Source organism: Coffea arabica, chromosome 4e (assembly GCF_036785885.1).
Source record: "Coffea arabica cultivar ET-39 chromosome 4e, Coffea Arabica ET-39 HiFi, whole genome shotgun sequence".
Classification (NCBI taxonomy): Eukaryota; Viridiplantae; Streptophyta; class Magnoliopsida; order Gentianales; family Rubiaceae; genus Coffea; species Coffea arabica.
In genome coordinates this window covers 26854323-26879423 of record NC_092317.1, presented here as the reverse complement: position 1 = coordinate 26879423, position 25101 = coordinate 26854323, and the positions used below count along the sequence as shown (strand labels likewise).

The 25101-nt window shown below is 39.2% G+C and overlaps 2 long non-coding RNA genes across 2 annotated transcripts; both read left to right on the top strand.

Moving 5' to 3' along the window:
• The first annotated feature begins 5819 nt into the window (after positions 1-5819).
• On the top strand, positions 5820-8252 carry LOC140005751 (uncharacterized). Its single transcript, XR_011813320.1, has 3 exons — positions 5820-5922; positions 7259-7321; positions 7994-8252. It is a non-coding gene; the product is annotated as an uncharacterized lncRNA (long non-coding RNA).
• A 2919-nt stretch (positions 8253-11171) lies between these two features.
• On the top strand, positions 11172-14079 carry LOC140005750 (uncharacterized). Its single transcript, XR_011813319.1, has 3 exons — positions 11172-11755; positions 13092-13154; positions 13827-14079. It is a non-coding gene; the product is annotated as an uncharacterized lncRNA (long non-coding RNA).
• Positions 14080-25101: the final 11022 nt, after the last annotated feature.

Genomic DNA, 25101 nt, shown 5'->3' with positions numbered 1-25101 from the left:
TTGATCGAACATAGCTCTTTGTAAAAAAGTCAAATCGAGTGCCGTTTGCGGCATTTGAAACTAGACATCCGTAGCTTTCTAACGGTATAAAAATCACTTGCTAGTTCGATCTGAAAGAAGTGCAGTGAATTGATAAAGTCGGCTGTTCTGTTCTGCTCTGTTTGCATGTTCCATTCGAATGGACATGAGAAGCTGCAACTTGTGGCTTGAATTTGAACTACTTGTGAACTGATTTTGGAAATATTTTCTTCTGATGAAATATTTTGAACGTAGCTTCCAACGCCACCAACCATTCTCAATTTTAAGTTGTATTGAGTGAGATATGGTTCAATTTACAAACTGTGCCAAAGCTGGAAATCTGGAAAACCCTTTCTTCTTGCTAGCCGACTGGTTAGGTTTGATTTGGGATATTTTGTTTCGAAAATCTTGATGTCCATTGCTTGTCAAATGCTTATTAAGTGTTCCTAGAACCTTGGTTTAAAAAATGGACAGAATTGGAGTTGATTTCATTGGGCAAAATGTTTGAAAAAGGAAAAGAAAGCAAGAAGACAGATTTGCTTTAAGAATTTCCTAAACTGTGGTAGTTTTGTTAACTACCTTCCCGTACGAATTTTTACATGAAATTTGATGGAGGAGTAGTCCTCATATGGAAGTTGAATTGTACCAATTTTGGTGTTATTCTAAGACCATTTAGATATCCAAATGATGTCCCAAAGTTTACTTTTAAAATCTGAAAATTCACTGTTTAGTAGTGAAAATTTACCGACTTTGAACTACGATATCTTGATACTCATGACTCCAAATTTAGTTCCACTTGTTGTGTTTGAAACTTTGTATGGAACTCTTATTGTGTTACGAATTTTAAAGGCTAGTTCACTTTTTGTGAATTTTGTCGAATTTCCAAAGTTTACCAAAAAACAAGACTGAAACTGCCTTGCTTGTTCAAATCAGCCACTTTGAGCTGAAATTTGAATGTTTTCCGTTTAGAATCTTGAAAAATTGTCTTCTACTCTGAACCAAGATTCCAACGGTACAAAGTTTTCCAATTTTGGACCTACTGAGTGAAGGATCTGAAATTTCAAAGATTGTCACTTAAAACTGAATTTTACCGACTTGTTGGGAAATGAGTTTTTGGAAACTCTTCCCTATCCTTTGATAATGATTGACCGTTTTAAACTTGATTTCATGGAGGAAATCATTTTTTCTTATGTTATTAAACCCCACTTTTGAGTCTCGATTTTTGAGTAATTAAGGCTCTCTTTCATGACATTTTCTTAGTATTGTACAAGTGTACAATCTTCCTTGTTAGCAAGGGGTTTGTAAGTAATAGTGTGTGATAGTCAATTATTATTTGCTCAGGCTCTCAAGGGGACCTTCAAGAGGATCTCGGAGTGGACGCCTAAAAACTTGTTTGAGCACTTACTCTCTCATTTTGATTGGTGAGTGTCAAGTGCATGAATTTGTTGCTAAGTGCCTGACTTGCTTCTTTTTTGTTATGTGAATTTGGAATTTTAGAGACGAGTGTGTACTTTACCACACTCGTTCTCTTTCAAATGAAATTATATTCAAATTTTGCTATGTGAATCCATATTCGACTTGTGCGAAGTAATGTGGATGTGATTCGTATTTGTGATTCGTATATGTGATTCGTATTTGGAATCGTCGATTTGAGCGCTGCTCATCGACTTATATTCGTATTCGTATTTGGGGGATGCCCAAACTCATTGGCTAACTTTGCGAATCGAGCCAGCACGGGCTTGGTTGATAAGCTTAGCAAACCATGAGATATTCGTAAAGCATGATCTATTGGAGAGATCTTGCTTGGCATACTGGCGTAGTATTGCCATGATATACTCGAGTAATATCAAAACTTTGATAAGCGGGTCTGGTAAGGGGGTGTAAAGGTGACGGGATTCGAAAAAAGTGGTGTATCTACAGGATTTGATACTTACGTGGTTGACGGAGTGTCAACATGGAATTTGATCAAGACCTTGACTCGACTACATGGAATTTAACTCCTGAGAGCTACAGTATCCTTGAATTGTTTATGCTTATTTTTCCTACTTGAAATGTGAATTACTCGAACTTTAGCTTCACTTACTATATAATTGTTGTGGCTACTTGGACTACGTGTTTGCATGTGTGTTTCTTAGCCTCACGAGCATTCGCTCACCCCATTAGATTTGTTTTCCTTAACAGGATCGGATGGGAAGATTTTTGGAGAAAAGCCGACTAGATTACTCTTTTGATTGGTACCTTGGTTGTAATTGTTTAGTCGACTTATAATGGTTGTATTTTGGGATTTGATGTATCTTTTGAGAACTCATGATGTAAGATTTGAACGTTTACCTAAGGAAGCTACTTTGATGTACTTCGACCTTTATTATTAGTTGTTATCCTTTAAGTGCGAATTGAAATTGTATTGAGTCCTGGCGAGAGCAGGGCAGACGTTCCATGGATACCCTTGGATTCGCCCTTGGGAGAAGTGGGGGTGTCACAACAACACTATAGTCAAGGTGAATACTTTATTAACAAGTTGACAAATTACCTTAGACCTACTCTAAGATGTACAATGGCAGCTTTCACAAGCTAAAAGAAGCTCTCGCACACTAAAAAGAATTTCTAGAAATTTTCTCAAATTTTATTCAACTTATGCAAAGCGTAAAAACTAAGGCTTTTATAGTCTTTACAAGATTCAGTACTTCTAACCAAACTAGAACTCACTTAACCGAACCCTCAACTACTTAGAATTGACTCAAACTCGGCTAGAATAACTCAACCCACGGCTTACTATGGTCAACATGACCTTAGTCTTTATTCTTTTAAAATTAATGACTCAACTATCACGGAACCGACATTAAACCAAGCGGCTAACACTACTTGAACCAACCTAAACAACTTGGCTGGAACATTGAACTAAACTAACAACATTGAACAAAACTAACAACTAATAAGCAAAGGAAATTGCCACGGACTTGCTAATCTTCAAAGCCAACTAAATTCCGGATCATTTGAAATTCATAAATATGTGTTAAGTTTGACATAATTCATAAAAAGAGAATTGGTTACTATGCCAAAATAATAAACAAGTTAGGAGTTAAGCACAATCTCACTAATTTGCCTTTCTATCATGGATGCTATGTGTACTTATGGTGAGCCCTCATGATGTAACAGTTAATATGATAGTGTCATCTTGTCATGGTGGATCCATGCCACATTGTCGTTGTCACGAAAATAGTTGATGTGACACAATCTTTAGAAGTGACAATCTTGAAAAATCTACCACATATGTGGCTAGCAAGATTAGAACCTTGACTAACTAAGCTGTCGTGCCCCATTTTTAATAAAATAAAAGTATAATAAGTGAATGAAGTATGGTTTGAAAAATGGTGATGTGTGTGAAAATGAAAGGGAAAGGCCACGGGATTTTGAAATGCGATGTTTTGGCCAAAAATAGTAATCTAAAAAGGTTTTGGTAAAATGTAGGAGTCGCCACTTGGTATTGAGTTGGGGTGTACCAAGTCACCCAAAAAATGTGGATTTAAATGTAAAACCTTTTTAGATTGACTCCAAAATCTACGATAAATCAGAGAAAATTGGTTCGGGGGTCACAGTTGAAGAGAGGGAAGGCAAAGACAAAGTCTAAGGCACCCTCTCAACCTAGCCTAAGCTAGTTGCATGATTTAGTCATGATTTTCCTAATTTCTAACCAAAAGATGTATCGCATTTAGATGCAACTAATATGAATGCAATCCTAAATCTAATGAGGAATCGAAAGGGACAAATATCTCTTAGAGGCTTGATCGGACTAAATCACATGAGTTGTGATAGCCAAAGATAAGCCCTCCAAGAGGTCACGAGTAATGCTAATGGTGAAAAAATGAATGGAATGAATGTATGCAATGTGAAAACATGAGTTTGTGTGAAGTGAAAAAAGTAATAATAAAAATAATAGTGTGTAAGTGGGAGTGTGCAAATGGGGGTGCAAGGTGAGGTATGTAGAGTGATAGTGTGAAGTGCATGTGTGCTCAGTGATAGTATGTAAAGTGCTAGTGGTAGAGTGAGAATCTGTAAGATAAGAGTCATGTGAAGTGAACATGTGGAAAAAGTAATAGTATATGAAGTGAGAGTGCAAAGTGATAGTGAGTAAATGAAATGCATGAACCCTAGAGGAATGCAAGCAAGACGGGTACGGGGAGACCCTAAATCGTGACTTTTGCTTTTCCTTTTGGTTAGAAAAAGAATGAGCGTGCTAAGGCTATGTGTAGCCAAACTCGTCCATCCCCCTTACCAAAAGAGTAACTCCCTAACCTAATCAGGCAAATGACCCTAATGACTAGAGTGAAATGCAAAATCCTAAAGATCATACTTTGAATGTGGGAAAAGGGTAAAGGATCATGCAAAAACGTAAAAAATACTAAGAAAAATGCATGAAAATGTAGTGAAGGCATGCGAGTATGTACTAGCGAGGGACGGCCCTATTGGGTCTAGCATTGGACTAGCCCTTTACTAACGCTCTCTCACAAGCATTGGACTTGTGGGCGATCGGGAATAAGTAACCATGACTAGCATTGGACTAGCCACGGTTATATCGTACATTTGCATTCACCATATATACACAAGTAAATGGGCATAGTTAAAGCAAGTAGGCATGTGAGCACGTAATTCACATAACACATAAGCATGCATATCTAGATGCTAAATCCTAGGAAAGCGGTAACACATAGCAAGTAAGCATGCAAATCACGCAAGGCAAATAAAGTAAAGGAAGCCCTATCTATTACATTAGGGAGGCCCTACTACAATCTAAAAGGGGAGAAAATAAATAAATAAGTAAATAAAACCCTAACTATTACAACTTGGCATTTAATTGCCTTCCCAAATAATTACGAATGTAATAAATATACAAATTTGAAACAAATAAAGCAATTAAATAAAAGCATTCAAAAGGCATGCAATTAAACACGTAAAGTCACATAGGGCATTTAGGATCAAAGAGAGTGAGGAATAAGGATTAGAGTGTACCTCCCTTGAGTTGGGGCCCTAATGGAGTGAAATTACTTATTTACCTTCCAAAATAAAAGAAAAGGTCAAGGCATCACAAATAATCACATAAATATGAAATGTGAGGACTCGCAAATTCCTTACATATTTCTCAAAAATTCCCTTTTATTTGAAAATTATTTGGAAATTATTATTTCATGTTATCCATGGTTCAATCACCCTAGAAAAGTGCCAATGACCATAGGAAATTAGGGTTCTCCTATTCGTTTTCAATTCAAGGTGAAATCGGATTTTTCGTGTAACCGAAGTATAATTATCCGGTACCGAGTAAGGATCAAATTTGGTGCTTAAGAGTGACTTTTAAGTGAGAAATAATATGTGATTAGAAGCAATGATAAAAAGTTAGTGAATAGGAAGCAAAAACCCTAGTACGTGCGATTTAAGAGAAAACGCGTCACACCGACGTGTACCGTGCACTACCGTTTGAACCGACCACTTGACCGCCACTTACTTGTCACACAAGTTTATTACTAATGGAGTAAAATATCTCCTCTCTCATGATGACAGCTTGGCCGAAATTTGTGGCTAAAATGCAAGGAAGGAGAGAGAAAATTGTGTGGTGGAAATCAAGCCAAGTGTTGGCTAAACTTGTGGACAGAATTTGTTCTAATTTTCTTGTCTTCTTATAAGACCAAGTGAGCTTCATTCTTCCCCAATTTTTCTGCTGCATAGCCGAGCAAGGAGAGAGGAAAGGGAGAGCAAGAGAAAACCAAAATTTATTCTTGATTTGCACCATCCAAGTGCAAGAAACAAATTCTAAACCGATTAAAGTGTGAATTGTGATCTTGGGAAGCTAGGGAAGCTAAAATTTTCAAGAGGAAGTGAAGTGGTACTCTTGCAAGCCTTGTTTCTTTTGAGGTATGTGCTGCTTATACTTGCTATATGGATGATCTATGTTGTATCTAAGCTTAGATAAGTGGTTATAGTGATGATGGGAGCAAGAAATCAAGAAAGGTTCCATTAGAAATCAAAATTCCAGATTTCTGGAAAATTTTCCCCCTTTTCTGCCCGATTTTATTGCTCCATGTTAGAGGCCGAATTTGGCTTGGAACAAAACATGAAAGTTGTATAGAATGGTATTTTATATATGCCTATAAAACTTCAGCTCAATCGGAGCAACGTAGCTTGTGAAAAGATGAAAATACCCTCGCTGATCTAGGTTACGTTCCAGAATTCCGCGTGGACAGTTTAGTCTCTTTGGTTGTGTTTGTTTACTATAATCCGTTCAGATTTAGCCAATTGTCAAAACATGAAAGTTTTAGTACCCTGTATTAGCTTTTCAACGCCGCCAAGAACGTCTTAAACGGACCTCGGTAGACTGGGATATGGTCATTTGAATGCAGTGCGGTTAATTGACCAACTAGTTGGATTTTGGATCTGTAAAGTGGGCATTTGACTAGATTGCACTGTAAATCTGACTAAGTCATCTTCATGAGAATTGTATACATTTGTCTTAGCTTTCATATGGCTTTGGAATTATTGGATTTGGAGTTATGTGTGCGGAGATTAGAGTGGATGAATCAAGACTACCACAGTAAACCTCGAACTAGAAAATCTGGGATCATTTTGATAAATTTGACCTAGATACAGGGCAAACTGGACTGAGTGGCCTTCTTCAACATTGTAGTCCTGTGTCTTAGCTTCGAAACGGCTTAAGTTTCATCCCAATCCGATAAGTGTAACTCCGGTTGTGACCGTTATGCATGAACCCGTCAAAGCTGTCTTTTGTCAAATTGCATTTCCGCACTTGTTATTCCTTTGATTTTGTTCTTATATTGTCTTGAGCCTATGAAATGGCTATTATGATGAGTTTGTGCTGTACATGACTTTGGGATTGGCTGAGAAAAATCATGAAGCCATAAATGGCTGGAAATTAGGTAAACACAAAGGGCATGCTGCCCAAATTTTCGCCCGAAAGCTAAGTTCTATTTGAACTTGTATAATACTATGACCGTTTTTCCATCTTAAAAACATGATCCTTCTTCAATTGGAAACTCCAAATGTTTACTTACTCTTACCAAATAAAGAGGAGTGGTTTAGGATTTTCTTGAGTATTTTGTCCACGGGTCCAAATGTCCTCGTTCCACTTTAAAGTCTCTTTTTATACGTTCTACTCATCATTCGTCGAGTTTCTTCGATTGCACCTAATTGTTTGTGATAAATGAGTGGTAATATTCTTTTCATTTAATTTTAGGTTTTCTCAGTGACTAAAGATAATATCCGGAAGGATATTTTGCACGTTGTTGTGCGTAAATAGGTGAGTGTTCTATATACCCGTGTTTTCTGTGACTACCTGATTACCTGACTATCTGTTTACTCGATTTCCAATTTATGTGATTACGTGATATTCGTGAATTACATGCTCCCATGAAATCAATTTGTATTGTTTACGTGCTAAGTGTCCACTTGATTACTTAATTATCATGAATCACATGCTATATGAAGTTGTCCATCATTGTTAGGCGAGTGTGTACTTTACCTCATTCGACCTATTCAATTGATGAATTTTACCATTTACCGTTTACCGATTTACTTGGTTACTTGTGCATGTTGTAAGCTCTAAGCTGAACTTGGGCCCCGCCTCGGTTACCGACCTACTCGAGCCAGGACTGGGCTCGGTCGGGTAGGTTGGAACCCTGGACAACCGTCGGTATACTCGAGTATTACCACTGGAGGGATAAGGTGATGGCCAGTCAACCGTGGGGATCCGGAAGTTATAAGGTGCAGAGGACCGACAAAGTTCCACCAGAACACCGTATCCTTCAGTATATGGTTACCGTGTATCATGATAATTGTTCCATGCTAAAATGCCAACATGAAATCATGTGCCATACCTTTTGATATGTTCCTTGTTTAATTACTTGTTTATTTATATAGAACCTCACTGGGCTTTTTTAGCTCATACCACGTCAATTGTTTTCCTTAGCAGGGGAAGGCGAGCAAGGACGAGAGTTCTGTATAGTCTGGTTGATCTAGTTCTTTGGCCTTGTAATGGTTCTCGCCCTAGTGCTTGGCACGGGCTGGTTGTATGAGGAATGAGAACCTTGTATATTCGATGTTTGTACTTGAATGGTAAAAACTTTGAAAACTTCTGGTGTGTAGAAGTTTCTTATCTTTTACTTGAGCATCTATGTATATATTAAGTTGAAGTGGATGGGTTACTTATTGTCTATGGATGTACGCACGTGATACGAGTGACTGAGTCCTGGCGAGAGCTGGGCAGGCGGTCCGCCGAACCCTTTGGTGCGCCTTAGGGGGAGGTGGGGCCGTCACAGGTGGTATCAGAGCTTAGGCTTCAGATCTTTGTAGTGTATCCTAGGCTGATGTTTAGGATGCCAAACTGTGGGACTGGCTTGAAAGTTAAATGATTTCTTGTAGCGATGTAATTTAGAGCCACTTCACGTGGTCCCTACAAAGGAGCAAGATAGGACCAAGTGGTGTTATGGTCCTTATCATATGGATGAGAAAAAGGGTTAAGTGCTCTTCTAGAGTGAAGGGGTGGATCATAGATGTGATAGTTATAAAAACCTTTATCTTGATACTTGGAGGAATTTGATATGTATGTTGGGTAGGAATCCCGAATTTGGTGATATACTCTTGGGACCGGCCGGCTTGAGTTGTGAATTACCTTATTTCGGATTCTCGTGCCCGAGTACTCCAGAGTTGAGGCGATGCTAGCTACTAGGTACTTGAGACTTGTATTTTGGAACATGAACAGGCTTTGTCCGACTAAAATGAATATAAGAAATCTACGGACATCTAGTGACTAGGAAGTGACGTGAGAGACCGGACGGGGTCATCTTAGCTGAGTCTGGAAAATATTGTAACCCAAAGATCCTTGTGGTGAGATTGAAATCGAGCATGTTAGGGAACGAGAATCATCTAGTTCCAATTAATCTAATGAATCCCTACTTGTGATCTTTTATAGTGAGACGACGGGGGTAAAACTTAAGAGTTGCGCCTTGGGAACGAGTGTACTTGTGATAATTACTTGTTTATTTTGGCATTGACTTTGATTTGGCATGGACTTTACTTGGCCATAACTTGTTTTATGATTTAATGAACTCTAGTTTGCGTGTGCTTGCACAGTGATAATGATATATGTATATGTGATTTCTTTTCCTCTAAAGGGTGTTACTGGCACCTGTGTGTAGTTCGACTAAGGCTTAGTGTGAGATTTATATATGTGTGTATAGATTAGCCGTGGACATGGAAACTAGAGGACAACGAAAGGGACGTCAACCTAGACAACCCCGAAATGAAAGAGTAGATAATAGATCTGATATTGACCAAAATGCTGAGCCAAGTGCTGGGAGAGGAAATGACCAAATGGGACAAGTTTTAACTCGCATGACGGATATCCTGGAGCTCTTAGTAGCTCAACAAGGTCAAGGTGTTGGACAAGGAAACCAAGAAATAGGGGAGGATCGAGCTTTAGAGCGGTTTCAGAAATTCTTCCCGCCCAAATTTGCTGGAGAACCTGATCCAGAAGTGGCTGAGAATTGGTTAGAAAATATAAGAAATATATTCGATGCTTTGGATTACACCGAGGAGAGACAAGTCACCTTTGCTGTATTTCAACTTGAAGGAGCAGCACGAGCCTGGTGGAATGTTATAAGAAACAAGTGGGAAAGGGATCAAACTCCAAGGACTTGGATAAATTTTGTACGTGAATTTAATGAGAAATTTCTTCCTCCACTTGTCCAAGAAAAGAGAGAAGATGATTTTATAAAGCTTCGTCAAGGAACTTTGAGCGTAGCTGAGTATGAAACACGCTTTACGAAGTTATCTACCTATGCCCTAGAATTGGTGTCTACTGAACGGAAAAGAATAAGACGGTTTATCCAAGGATTAAATTTAGAAATCCAAGATGCCCTTGCCGCAGCACAGATCGAAACGTTTAGTGACGCTCTCGAAAAAGCGCAAAGGGTAGAAAGTATAAAATCTCAACTGAGAGCTTTTCAAGCAAGGAAAAGAAATGCATCTGATAGTACACTAGGGGAAAATGAACCACCACCCAAAGTTAGAAAAGAAATGGATGGAGTAGGACTGTTACTTCCTGCACCACTCATGATAAAGGAACCAAAAGGAACTATGTCGCGAGGGACTTCAGTGGGACAAATACGATCAAAGAAAACTTCGCAAGCAAGTCAGGTCACAATACCCCGTCCGACTTGTGGATATTGTGGAAAGACGAATCACACTGAAGAAAACTGTTGGCTAAAGGGACGAAAGTGTATGGGGTGTGGGAGTACCAACCATAAAGTTCATGACTGTCCAAGGAGATATCCACGAGAAACTACTGCTCAACAGGGAAATGGAACTGTTCCTCGACAAGTTAATGGAAGGAGGAGCCAACCAGTGGCATCTGAAAGAACGCATGACATGAACACACCACACGGTTCAGAGTTGCCTGAGATTAAAGAAGGTAATCCTTACCACTACTGGTAAACTCGTCTATGAGATATTAGAGTATTCCAAACCTTACGCGTGAAAGGATCAAAAAGATTTTGTCTTGGACTCGAGACTTAACTGAATGAGTAGATTAAAATAATACCTTGGACTTGTCCAATAAGTGTTTAGCTTGGGTTTTGACAGATTGTGGTGGTGGCCGAAATGGTTGAGAAAACTTTTGATTTTGCATCCTTCTTCTAGTCTTCTTGTTTGATTAAGGTTGGCTTGTTGCTAAGTGATAAATAGAATTGGAGTACTTTTAGTACTTGATTGTGATGAGTGATTCTTATAATGTGATTGACCTCTGAGATATTTGATCTGATTAGTATTTGATTGTGATAAGTAAGATTGAAATGATTCTTAGTACGTGATCAACTTTCGAGAACTATTTTTGATCTGATTAATGCAAGTTGAAATTTCGAGGTCGAAATTTTTTTAAGGGGAAGAGAGTGTGAGGACTCGCAAATTCCTTACATATTTCTCAAAAATTCCCTTTTATTTGAAAATTATTATTTCATGTTATCCATGGTTCAATCACCCTAGAAAAGTGCCAATGACCATAGGAAATTAGGGTTCTCCTATTCGTTTTCAATTCAAGGTGAAATCGGATTTTTCGTGTAACCGAAGTATAATTATCCGGTACCGAGTAAGGATCAAATTTGGTGCTTAAGAGTGACTTTTAAGTGAGAAATAATATGTGATTAGAAGCAATGATAAAAAGTTAGTGAATAGGAAGCAAAAACCCTAGTACGTGCGATTTAAGAGAAAACGCGTCACACCGACGTGTACCGTGCACTACCGTTTGAACCGACCACTTGACCGCCACTTACTTGTCACACAAGTTTATTACTAATGGAGTAAAATATCTCCTCTCTCATGATGACAGCTTGGCCGAAATTTGTGGCTAAAATGCAAGGAAGGAGAGAGAAAATTGTGTGGTGGAAATCAAGCCAAGTGTTGGCTAAACTTGTGGACAGAATTTGTTCTAATTTTCTTGTCTTCTTATAAGACCAAGTGAGCTTCATTCTTCCCCAATTTTTCTGCTGCATAGCCGAGCAAGGAGAGAGGAAAGGGAGAGCAAGAGAAAACCAAAATTTCTTCTTGATTTGCACCATCCAAGTGCAAGAAACAAATTCTAAACCGATTAAAGTGTGAATTGTGATCTTGGGAAGCTAGGGAAGCTAAAATTTTCAAGAGGAAGTGAAGTGGTACTCTTGCAAGCCTTGTTTCTTTTGAGGTATGTGCTGCTTATACTTGCTATATGGATGATCTATGTTGTATCTAAGCTTAGATAAGTGGTTATAGTGATGATGGGAGCAAGAAATCAAGAAAGGTTCCATTAGAAATCAAAATTCCAGATTTCTGGAAAATTTTCCCCCTTTTCTGCCCGATTTTATTGCTCCATGTTAGAGGCCGAATTTGGCTTGGAACAAAACATGAAAGTTGTAGAGAATGGTATTTTATATATGCCTATAAAATTTCAGCTCAATCGGAGCAACGTAGCTTGTGAAAAGACGAAAATACCCTCGCTGATCTAGGTTACGTTCCAGAATTCCGCGTGGACAGTTTAGTCTCTTTGGTTGTGTTTGTTTACTATAATCCGTTCAGATTTAGCCAATTGTCAAAACATGAAAGTTTTAGTACCCTGTATTAGCTTTTCAACGCCGCCAAGAACGTCTTAAACGGACCTCGGTAGACTGGGATATGGTCATTTGAATGCAGTGCGGTTAATTGACCAACTAGTTGGATTTTGGATCTGTAAAGTGGGCATTTGACTAGATTGCACTGTAAATCTGACTAAGTCATCTTCATGAGAATTGTATACATTTGTCTTAGCTTTCATATGGCTTTGGAATTATTGGATTTGGAGTTATGTGTGCGGAGATTAGAGTGGATGAATCAAGACTACCACAGTAAACCTCGAACTAGAAAATCTGGGATCATTTTGATAAATTTGACCTAGATACAGGGCAAACTGGACTGAGTGGCCTTCTTCAACATTGTAGTCCTGTGTCTTAGCTTCGAAACGGCTTAAGTTTCATCCCAATCCGATAAGTGTAACTCCGGTTGTGACCGTTATGCATGAACCCGTCAAAGCTGTCTTTTGTCAAATTGCATTTCCGCACTTGTTATTCCTTTGATTTTGTTCTTATATTGTCTTGAGCCTATGAAATGGCTATTATGATGAGTTTGTGCTGTACATGACTTTGGGATTGGCTGAGAAAAATCATGAAGCCATAAATGGCTGGAAATTAGGTAAACACAAAGGGCATGCTGCCCAAATTTTCGCCCGAAAGCTAAGTTCTATTTGAACTTGTATAATACTATGACCGTTTTTCCATCTTAAAAACATGATCCTTCTTCAATTGGAAACTCCAAATGTTTACTTACTCTTACCAAATAAAGAGGAGTGGTTTAGGATTTTCTTGAGTATTTTGTCCACGGGTCCAAATGTCCTCGTTCCACTTTAAAGTCTCTTTTTATACGTTCTACTCATCATTCGTCGAGTTTCTTCGATTGCACCTAATTGTTTGTGATAAATGAGTGGTAATATTCTTTTCATTTAATTTTAGGTTTTCTCAGTGACTAAAGATAATATCCGGAAGGATATTTTGCACGTTGTTGTGCGTAAATAGGTGAGTGTTCTATATACCCGTGTTTTCTGTGACTACCTGATTACCTGACTATCTGTTTACTCGATTTCCAATTTATGTGATTACGTGATATTCGTGAATTACATGCTCCCATGAAATCAATTTGTATTGTTTACGTGCTAAGTGTCCACTTGATTACTTAATTATCATGAATCACATGCTATATGAAGTTGTCCATCATTGTTAGGCGAGTGTGTACTTTACCTCATTCGACCTATTCAATTGATGAATTTTACCATTTACCGTTTACCGATTTACTTGGTTACTTGTGCATGTTGTAAGCTCTAAGCTGAACTTGGGCCCCGCCTCGGTTACCGACCTACTCGAGCCAGGACTGGGCTCGGTCGGGTAGGTTGGAACCCTGGACAACCGTCGGTATACTCGAGTATTACCACTGGAGGGATAAGGTGATGGCCAGTCAACCGTGGGGATCCGGAAGTTATAAGGTGCAGAGGACCGACAAAGTTCCACCAGAACACCGTATCCTTCAGTATATGGTTACCGTGTATCATGATAATTGTTCCATGCTAAAATGCCAACATGAAATCATGTGCCATACCTTTTGATATGTTCCTTGTTTAATTACTTGTTTATTTATATAGAACCTCACTGGGCTTTTTTAGCTCATACCACGTCAATTGTTTTCCTTAGCAGGGGAAGGCGAGCAAGGACGAGAGTTCTGTATAGTCTGGTTGATCTAGTTCTTTGGCCTTGTAATGGTTCTCGCCCTAGTGCTTGGCACGGGCTGGTTGTATGAGGAATGAGAACCTTGTATATTCGATGTTTGTACTTGAATGGTAAAAACTTTGAAAACTTCTGGTGTGTAGAAGTTTCTTATCTTTTACTTGAGCATCTATGTATATATTAAGTTGAAGTGGATGGGTTACTTATTGTCTATGGATGTACGCACGTGATACGAGTGACTGAGTCCTGGCGAGAGCTGGGCAGGCGGTCCGCCGAACCCTTTGGTGCGCCTTAGGGGGAGGTGGGGCCGTCACACACCGGAATGAAAAAAAAAATTAAACATGGGACTGACCCGAACGAGAATTTTATACATGGGACTGACCCGAACAGGGAATTTAAAACGGGAAATTCCAGTATACTTACCTGAAAATAGCCCAAAATTTTTGCCCCAGTAGAGGTTAAGTTTTTGCATCTGAGCCAATAGTTGATTCTGCATTGCCATGTTGTTGCACCTTTTGATCAAACTTACTTGCAACATTTTTCGATCCGCCTTTGTTCACTGGAGAACTCTTTCCGATACCGACTCCAGTGGAAGTTGTGATTGTTTTCATCTATGCATGAAATTTTTCTGCAAAAGAGAAAGAACAAAGAAATTGCCACCATTATTTGATCCGTTCCCTTTGAGAATCGTGTAAACATGAGTCTTTTGATGCCTTCGTCAACTTTTGCTGCGACATCTGACTTAGTTGGATTTGTCACTTCAACACTTTCTGATTTTTCCAGACTGACCAGGTATGCATTTTGCCATATTGTGAAACCCGCGTAGCCGACTTTGCTGAATCTCAACCATTTTCAAGAGATGACTGAATCCAAGTATGCTTCGAATAAACCACGGGAATTGTTATTCACCAAAATGCAATGATTAAAAATGATGAATGCAAAAGAATGCAAACACAACCAATTGTGCTTAAGTCTACCAAATGTCATGAATATAAGCAATTGAGAAAAAATGAGCTTCATAAGAATGTATTTGCAAAAGAATATTTTTACAAAGTGACACAGTTTTTGGCCAACGAATGTCATATTTGAATCTTTAGATATCTTTGTTTCGGAATTCAACATTGGCAGAAGTATTACAAAATGAAAAGAAATCCAAATGAACCAAGTCACCAGTTGTTCTTCCTCGTGCTCGCTTGCTGCAAAACCCTACCTTGGCGCCCTTTCAGGTTTTCACCAAGGTTGCCCCCACCCTTTTGTTTTTATTTTGCTTTTCTTTTCTTTTCTTTTCTTTTTCCTCTTTTTTCTCTCTTTCTTTTTCTTCTCTTTTTTTCTTTTTTTTTCGAGGTACCCTTTCGGGTTTTCACCTAAGGAACAATGGAAGATCTCGACCATGATCGACTCAGGAATGTGCGTTGAAGATTGCTAGCATCAGTAAAATCCGCTTCCCTTATAAGCTTAGGCGAAGGCATTATGGACATCACCTGCCAGTTGATTAGCGAACTGCCTAATAGAAATACAGCAAGTGACGAAAGTCAGGACTTTGGGCTTTTGTAATGAGGTCAGGTGGGGTGTTTTTCAAGAAAAGTTGAGGCTTGAAAGCAAATTTTTTTATGAGAGGTATGAAATAACCTGAGATTGCATCATTTTGAAATTATCTCTAATTTTGAACGAAACCGAGGAAAATTTGCCCTAGTTTGATTGGATTTTTCTCTCTTTGCATTTTTCATTGCATTTCCTCATTTTTTGCATTTTTCTTTAAAAACTAGATTTGCCCTAGTGTGCGATTTTTCTTCTTGATCATCTCTCTTTCAAAATAAATTTGCCCCAGTGTGGGGTTTGCAATTCTCAGGGGCTGCCAAACGAAAATTATTATTCTGATTAGCTCAAAGGGGATGACTAGGGATGAAATGTTTTAATTGGAAAGGAAGATGGCCTGACTTTTTGTCTCGTCCCTTACATGATTTCTAAACGAAATTTGCACAATCAAATAAAGAACTTCTTACATATGTCTGAGTTGATAGGTTGAGGCAATGTCTGTCCATCCATCTCTGCTAGAACAAGTACTCTGCCCGGTAGCACCTTTTGAATGACAAATTGGCCTTGTCGGTTTGGAGCAAATTTACCTTTGGCTTCATCTTGCATTGGCAAAATTCACTTTAGCACTTTATCCCCTTCTTCAAAGGACCATCGGTGGATCTTTTTGTTGTAAGCACGGGCCATGCGTTTTTGGTAGCATTGGCCGCGACATATAACATTTAGACGCTTTTCATCAATCAGAGCCAATTGTTAAAAATCTCTGCTTTAACCAATCAGCTTCTTCTAACTTGGCTTCCATTAGAATACGCAATGAAGGGGATTTCTTTTTCTTCTTTTCATTTAGATGTATACTTATCCTTATTTCTTTGATCTCAGTCTCAGTGCCAATGTTAACAATCTCTGTCTCTTCTAGGTTCGATTTGGATTTCTCTTCATATTGCTCGAGACTTTTTGAAAAAGAATCAGATACTTCCTTACTATCACTCTCGTTTTGAATTCCGGATTCCATAGTCCCAAAGTCGTGAGTGATATCGAGATTGCCATCATCGGATTCCAGAACAGTGATATCCAAAGGGTCAAATAATTTTATTTTTGGCCATCTGAGAATTTAGAAGGAAATAAGCAATCAACAAAATGGTATGAAAAGATGTAACTGTACACTCTATTGAAAAACACAGGAACTTGATAATGTAAAAATTGTTTTAGCAAAAACTTGATTGAGCTTGATAAAACTATTTACACAAAACAGTGACAATTTTCATGAATTTTTAGCAAATGACAATCGCCAGATTCATCGAAATTCCCTTCGAGAGGGAAGATACTCGGCAATCCAATTGTGCAAATCTCCTTCAGGATTTTTAAATTTCTTCATTGGGGGTGGATGCCTCAAAGGCGTCTTTGTGTTCGGGAAAGAGATTTGTACTTATGCTCGGTCCTTGTTCACCCTTTTTCCTTAGCACTATTTCCCCCGCCTCGATCATGTCTTGAATTTTATGTTTGAGGAGTCGACAATCGGCAGTGGCGTGACCAGGTGCCCCTGAATGATAAGCACAAATAGCCTGTGGATTATACCCAGCAGGCATGCCATAAGGGTAAGTTGGAGGGGAATTACACCTATTTTACCGGCAGCCTTCAACTGTTCATACAACTGATCCAAAGGCCTGCCTAGGTTGGTGAATGTTCGGGTCCGGTTTGATTGTAGGTTTCAGTGGGTTGGGGATAGTTGTTGGTGGGTCTATTTGGTGGGGGAAATCTCTGGTTGTAAGGAGGACGAGGACGAGTTTGTTGGAAATTTGGTTGAGATATTTGAAAAGGGGTTGTAGGCGGATTGGCGTAATTTGGGCGAGGTCGGGGGTGGGTGATATTAGTGTTGTAGACAGGGTGAGAACTTGGATAGCAGGGATAAGGTGGTGAATATGTTGGGCTGTGTTAAAATCTGGGTCTCGGTGTAGGGTTTCAGTCCCAAACAAAGGCAGCTTCCCTCTCTTTCTTTTTAAATTGCATCTTTTTCCCACTGCTCCCTTGTCCTTGCAAAGCTTCCACTTGAGTTTTCAGGGCAGACACATTAACAATCTTTCCAGCTCCTACGAAGTCATCGAATTCTTCGAGCTTATTAACACTAGCAGCAAACGAACATCCAGTTATGCGAAAAATTTCCTCAAAGTACGGAGGATCATGTGCCTTAATGAAGGTGCGGATAATTTCGTCCTCAGTCATTGGTGGCTCAACTTTTGCAGCTATTTTTCTCCACCTCTTAGCATAAGTTTTGTGGTCCTCAGATGGTCTCCTCTTCGTTCCTTCCAGTGTGGTTCGTGTCGGAGCCAGCTCACAATTGTACTCGTACTGCCTCACGAAAGCATTAGACAAGTCAAGCCAGGTCTTTACTTCCTCCGGTTTCAAATTGGAATACCAATCGAGTGCATCCCCCTCCAGACTTTTCGGGAATAGCCTTAGAGGCAGATTTTCATCATCTACGAGTCTTCCCAACTTGTTAGCAAACAGTCGGAGGTGTGTTTTGGGATTACCTGTCCCATCATACTTGTTAAATTTTGGGGTCTTGAACCCCACAGGCAATTGTACATCAGGAAAAAGGCAAAGCTCATCATAATCCAGCACTCCTTGCTTTTTTAACCCCTGACTTTTCCTCATAAATTCATCAAACGGTCCAGGCGCTTGACCAACTTCATATCCGCAGGAGCAGAAGATTCTCCTATCTCTGGTTTAGCTTGGACAGTATGGTCTGGCAGGAAGGGCTCTGCAGCGGTGTGATAAAAAGTATACGGCTCGGTGTGACAGCCCCACCTCCCCCTAAGGCGAACCAGAGGGTTCGGCGGGCCGCCTGCCCAGCTCTCGCCGGGACTCAGTCGTTCACTACATTCCTCAAATAAATTACAAGAATAAACCTCAAATATTACAATATAAATCTCCAATATACATCAAATTCTCCAAAAATTACATGTCATAAGCGAAGCGGAAACAATTCCCAACTATACATAAAATGATTCCAAATCCAAACTGTACAAGATATAGGCCATCCAGACATGTGAATAAGCACAACAAGTCCTTCCTTCGCTTTGAGCCTTGTGGAGGGGAATAAAATATTTTTGGGGTGAGCTAGAAGCTCAGCGAGTAACCAATAAAATTAGTAATCAAATATATTTCACAATATTGCATTTCGATCCTTTCGATGATGTCATGATTCAAAGAACAAATGTCCGTTTATTGCTCTCGTGAGCCAGTGAAGTCATAGCACTTGAACACCCAACGCTCAAATAGATCATTTAACATTAACATTAACATTAAGAGGGAGCCCCTTTTTGAGCTCCAGATAAACATGAACATGAACCATAAACAGGGTGGAGACGTTGGTGTCCAGCACAAGACTTTCCCAGAACTCATTGAAGCCAAAATCATATCATGAATTCACATGCAAGCACGCATGAGATGCAGTCGAGTAAATAATGCAAGAAACATTTCACAAGAAGTTTTAACAATAGTTTAGGGTTACTCACCTCCACGGCTCAGAAATCATCCATCATATAACAATGCCTTGCTCAAATCCAAGTCTTAGATCATAAACTCAATGCAAACAAATCCCTTCAAAGTTCGGACAGCACTTCCCCTGAATTTGCTAACTTTTCCAGCCATCATGGCTTCATTATTTCCTCATTCCATCCCAAAGGTACACACACAACAACAAGTTCATCCAATAGCCATTCAGCAAGCTCCAAGTAGTACTAGTACAAGTCAAGCTAGGGAAAAGTCCGGAAATGAAAGTTAAGCTCAAAACCAGAAAAACAGTTTTGACGTCATTTTGCGGTAATGGTACCAAAGGTGCTACGATTGTCGGATGAAGGTACAAGATACACCGTTTCGAAGCTAAAAGACAGGGCTACAACATTACAGAAGGTCACTCAACCCAGTTTCGAGTGTAACCAGGTCAAAAATGCAAGATACCATACCAGAATCACAAAAACAGATTCACAGAATGCATTCTAGCGGAAACATCATAAATCAGGCTATCCAAGTCCAAATCCAGAAATTCAAAAACCAACTGAAAGATAAGAAACAGGGTTAAATTTCATCAGAAGACCTCAACAACCAATTCTGAAGCAATGCCAGCCAAAACAACCAATTACAGGCGCAACTCTTACATTCGGGTAAAACCAGAACAGCAATAGTAATTTCGACTTTTCTCACTCTACGCTACTCCGATTGACCTGAAATTTTGTAGGCACCTCTAAAATGTCATTACCTACAACTTTTATGTTTTAATCCAAGGCCAATTCGGCCTCTAACTAGGAGCTAAAAATTCGGGCAGAATGCTCCCACTAGAACCCTAATTTTCTGAAATTTCTTCCAAACCAGAAATTGGTTGCAATTAATCACTTTTACCACCTCCTAGAGTCATTATATACCATTTCCAATCATCATAGATAGCCACACAATCATGCTTATATTAAAGCAGAAAAATCCCCAAAAATAATAAAACTTCATCACTTCAACCACAAATCAAGAAATAATCCATAATATTGCATCTCATACTACCACTAAGCATGATTTAAGCATCAATTAAGGGAGGAGGGTGGTTCTTCACAACTCACCTTAAAAACAAGAGAGAGAGAGCAATTGGTCACCTTAACTTTCCAAATAACTTCACACAACAACTCACAAACACTAATTGAAGAGGTTTTATGGAGAAATTGCAAGATTAAATGGTTAGTTTGTGAGATTGGGCAAGATTGGAGCAAGAAACTTGGAAGCTTTTCTTTCTTTTCTTGTAGGAAGAGGTTCGGCCAAGAAGCTTTGAAATTTGGAGAGTTTTTGGTCAATTTTTGGTTTTATTTAGTAAAATGGTAAAAAGATGAATAGTAAGTCAAAAGTAGGAATAAATCTCCAAGTGACACATGTCACTTTCATTAATTGTTTGCCTAACTTTTTGTCTCTCTCACACCTATCCACTTGGCAACCTCTAAATATCTAAAAACTTTTTTATAAGACTGCAACTTGGCCGAATTTTTCCAAAACTTTTCGAACTAGTGGGTCCCACGTCCGGTATACGCTCTTAATTTCTCAAAACCTATTTAATACTAGAAAAATCATCTAAAAACTATATTTACTCATAAAATTATCTAGAAAATTTTCCGGATACAGAAAGTGCAGAAAACAAACCATTGAAGATAAGAAAACCTAGAAAGATAATAAAACCTAGAAAATGGAAAAGTTACGGGTTCTCACACTCGGGAGGTATATTTGAAGTGATCTGGGGTTGTGGACCTTGCATGTGAGTAGGAAAGAATGAAGGATTAGGAGGGTAAGTGTATGTCAAATTTGTGGTGGTATAGGTGAAAGTTTTTCGGGTGGAATAACGAAAGATGGAGTAAAGGTAGTTTGAGACGGGGCTATGACAAAGGGTTCTGGCTCAAGCTGTCTGACGGGTGCAGGTTCGGGTTGAACTCCGCTGCTGATAAGTTGATCAACCAATTTCCTCTGGGCCGCCATCTCGGTGGTCATTTCGCTAAACTTAGCAAGCATCTCGGTTAACTGGACCCCCAAATTTGTAGTCTCAGGTTGAGCCGTAGTAGCAGACCTATCCGACGATTCCGGTTGTGAACTCATGTTTACACGATTCCTTTGGGCTTGACTACGGGATCGTGTTATGATGGGGTTTCGGCGAGAAGCTATGTTTAAAAATTACCTGAAAGTTTTTGAAAGGAATTGCCTTTAGATTTGGCCCTCACTTAGCTTTTCCAACAAAAATAAAATAAAGAAAAAGAAAAAGATAAGAGTTAGTAAATATCCAAAAAAATTCGGATGCATGTCCTATGGGGGAACCCTTTTTGTGCCAAGGGTAGGCCTAGCATGATGCAACACTTTCGGAATGAGACCCGTTAATCAAACCTGTTATTTGACAAACACTTTGTGGAAAGGGAGAGATTTCACTTCATTGCAAAATACCAAATACATTTGTTTACATCATGTCACGAAGGCGATTTCGTACAAGGTCACCAAAATTTCTGAGCCTATCTAGTACAGAATCTCTACTTTCTCTAGCATATGGCATCTTGACACGTTCGGCTTGATCATATAATTCGCCACATTTCCGCTTCATCTCTTGGCGCTTTTCTCGCTCCTCTTCATATAACCTTTTGCTTTCCTCTGCCCTTTCCTTGTGTGCCTCGACGGATTTCTTCAACTGTAACACCTCTTTGTCCTTGGCTTCAATGATGGCTTTCAACTTCTTGATCTCCTCATACGGTTCACATTGCAACCCTTGCGTGGTGGAGTCTTTTAACCAATCATCGTATTGTGAAGTTGCTACACCTTTCTGTTTGAGTTCTGGAAGGTAGCTAATGCTTCTTTCGTCCGATATTGTTCTCCAAGCTTCAGTGATTTGGCTCTTCATAGGGATCTCTTTTGGACGTACCCCCTTATCAAAGAATACGACGACTTCACTTAACTCAGATGTAGACGGCAGTCCCTGGATGCGACCTAGTTGTCTGAGAAACCTCTTCGGGGTATATGAGATGATTCCTTGAGTACCCAACAAGAGAACACATTCTAATGCCTTAGTGCGAAGTACCGGCTTAAAACAGTCCGTCCAATCTAATACCCACCTAATGTCATGATCTTGCAACATTTCCAAGTAGTCCACATATTCGGATGCGTTCTTCGGTAGACCCTCTTCGTTGACTCTTTTGGGATGTGTAACTATCCAATTGTACCCAATTACCGGCAAACTATTGGCAACGGACGCTTGTCTCCTAAAATGCCCTATAGCCCATATGTGCAAAACCAAATTCGCCCCATAAAAGAACTTTTCTCCCTTTTGGCAACTGGTACAAGCTAAAAGAATGTCTGCGAGAATGGTCGGGACTATAGAGCATTGCTTACCTTGGATTCCCAAAAAAAGGTCATTCACAATTTTTGCTAATTTAAAAGCTATCTTTTGATATTTCCTTGGAAAGAAATAGATCCCATTCATAACTATTCCGTATACTAGTGGCCTTTTGCGCTCCCATATGGCTTGGGAAGTGAACACAAAATCTGTCACATGCCTCTCGAACCCGTCCCGTGGTGCAAAACGTTCAAACAGAATATTCACGGCAACGTGTTGGTCTGACCCTCGTAGTACTGACTCTTTCAATCCTATGATCTTACAAAATTCGGCCTTGTCTGAAGCGGATGGAAAATTCAAGGCAGTTCCATGCATGGGTAGATTAAGAAGGCCAGCTACTTCCTCGAGTGTTATAATCATTTGCCTATTACCTATTCTAAAAGCAGAACACTCTGGGTCCCAAAGATGCACTAAAGCCTCTACCAAATAACCGTTGGATTTGATCTCCTTAAAGTCTCCAATCGGTCCTAAATATTGGGCTACTTGATGCAATTCACTGGGTGGCATGAAGGTAGGCCATCTTTGAACCTCGGTTGACGGTATCAACAACTGATAAATTCGGCGAGGGCAATCCATCTAAAATGGAGAAAGTAGTTTGTCAATTACCTTACTTACGAGTCTCATTCCTCCAGTTAAGCGATAACTTAAACGTGCAGTCCCTTGAAGGGGTAAATACTGTGAGGACCCGTAATTTTCTTAATTTCTAGGTTTTATTTTCTTTTAATTGCACGTTTTTCCATATTTTCTTTATTCAAAAAATTTTAAAAATAAATTTTATGAGTAAATATAGTTTTAAAATAATTTTTCTAGTATCGGTTAGTTTTTGAGAAATTAAGAGCGTATATCGGATTGGGACCCGCTAGTGCGGAAAGTTCGGTAAAATTCGGCCAGTTAGGTTAAGTGTTGGATACTGGGTTTATTTTAATAGGTGTTAAGAGGTAATTAGAGGATACCAAATGGATGAGAGTTGGAGAGACAAAAGGATAGCCATGCATTAATGGTAGTGACAAGTGTCACTTGGAGGTTTAGTCTTGCCTTTGACTACCTTTTCTACTTTACCAATTTAATCAAATTTGACCCAAAAATTTCATCACATTTCCACTCCTTGGCCGAACCTCTTGCTTGAGGAAAAGAAAGAAAAGCTCTCAAGTCTCTTGCTCCAATCTTGCCCAATCTCACAAACTAACCGTTTAATCTTGAATTTCTTCCATAAAACCTCTTAGTTTAGTGCTTGTAAGGTGATTAGTGAAGTGGTTTGGAAGGCTAAAGTGCTAAGTGGTCTCTTTTCTTGAGTTGATTAGGTGAGTAACTAAGAAACCTCTTTTTTCTACCTAATGATGTTTAATTGATGGCTTGTGGTAGTTTAAGAGGTGAAATTGTGGGCTATTTCATGATTTTGGTTGCAATTGTTGAATTTTTTCTATTTAATCATGATTTTTCTGTTTGCATATGATTATTATGGTGTGGCTTGGTATGATGGTTGGAAATGATCTTAAATGAAGCTAGAGGGTGTAAGTTGTGGCTAATTGCGGAAAATTTCCGCATTGAAAGGAAATTCTGGAAATTAGGGTTTCAATCCAACCCATTTTTCCCGGCACTATTCCTCATAGTTACAGGCCTAATTAGCCTTGGGTTAGAACATGAAAGTTGTAGGGAATAATATTTTATAGATGCCTACAAAATTTCAGGCCAATCGGAGCAACGTAGCCTGTGAAACAACTGAATTACCCCTGCTGCCCTGTAGTTACCCGAGACTGAGAATCTCCTTCTGTAATTGGCTAGTTTGACCGGGAATACTACTGATTTGGTTGTTGATGTCTTCTTAAGAAATATATCCTAGTATCTTAGCTTTCAGATGGCTTTGGAATCAAGTGAATTGGACTTTGGTAGCCTGAATTATGGTTGTTTAACCAGAATGCGGTTTGCTAACCTGTTTATGCGGTTCTGGGTTGGTACATTGCAATTTTGATGTAGTTTCACTACAAACTGGACTGAATGGCCTTCTTAAACATTGTAACCCTTTATGTTAGCTTCGAAACGGTGTATATTTCACCTCCATCCGATAATCGTAGTGCCGGTTGTGCCCAATACGCTAAATGACGTCAAAACTGTTTTTGGGTTTTAGGGCTTAACTTTCATTTCCGGTCATTTTCCTAGCTAAATTTTGTACTTGAATGACTTTGAGCCTATTGAACGGCTGTTGTGATGAATTTATATTGCGTATGACATTGGGGCTGATTTAAGGAAAAATGAAGCCATGATGGCTGGAAAAGTAAGCAAATTTAGGGGAAATGCTGTCTAATTTTCTAGGCCGTTTAGTCTTTTTAGGTTTGAGTTGCCTTTTGAAAAAAATGATGGGTTTTAGGAGTTGTTTGTAACCCTAGGACCAACTGTTATCCTTTTTGCTCAAAAGTCATATCTTATTCTTTTGTACTAGTACTTGTACTAGTACTTAACATGGAAAGGCGTACGACATGTAGTCGAGCCTCACTTGTGCATTCCGTTTACTCGATTTTGGATGTAAAACCTTCAATTGGTTTACTTTGATGATTTTAGGGTTTCTTGGCGATTAAAGCCAATCTGAAGTGAAAACTTTTGAAGTATCTGTACTTGAACCGGTGAGTGTACCACTCCCCTCACTTGTTGCTTAACTTGATTTCTGCACTTGCAATCTGTGATCTGAATGATTGTACTATCTGTTTAATCTGTTTGAGACGAGGGTGTACTTTATCACACTCGTTCTCTTGTCTGTCTGTATGCCTCTTGACTATATGTAATCTGTTATCTGTATCTGAATCTGTTATCTGTATC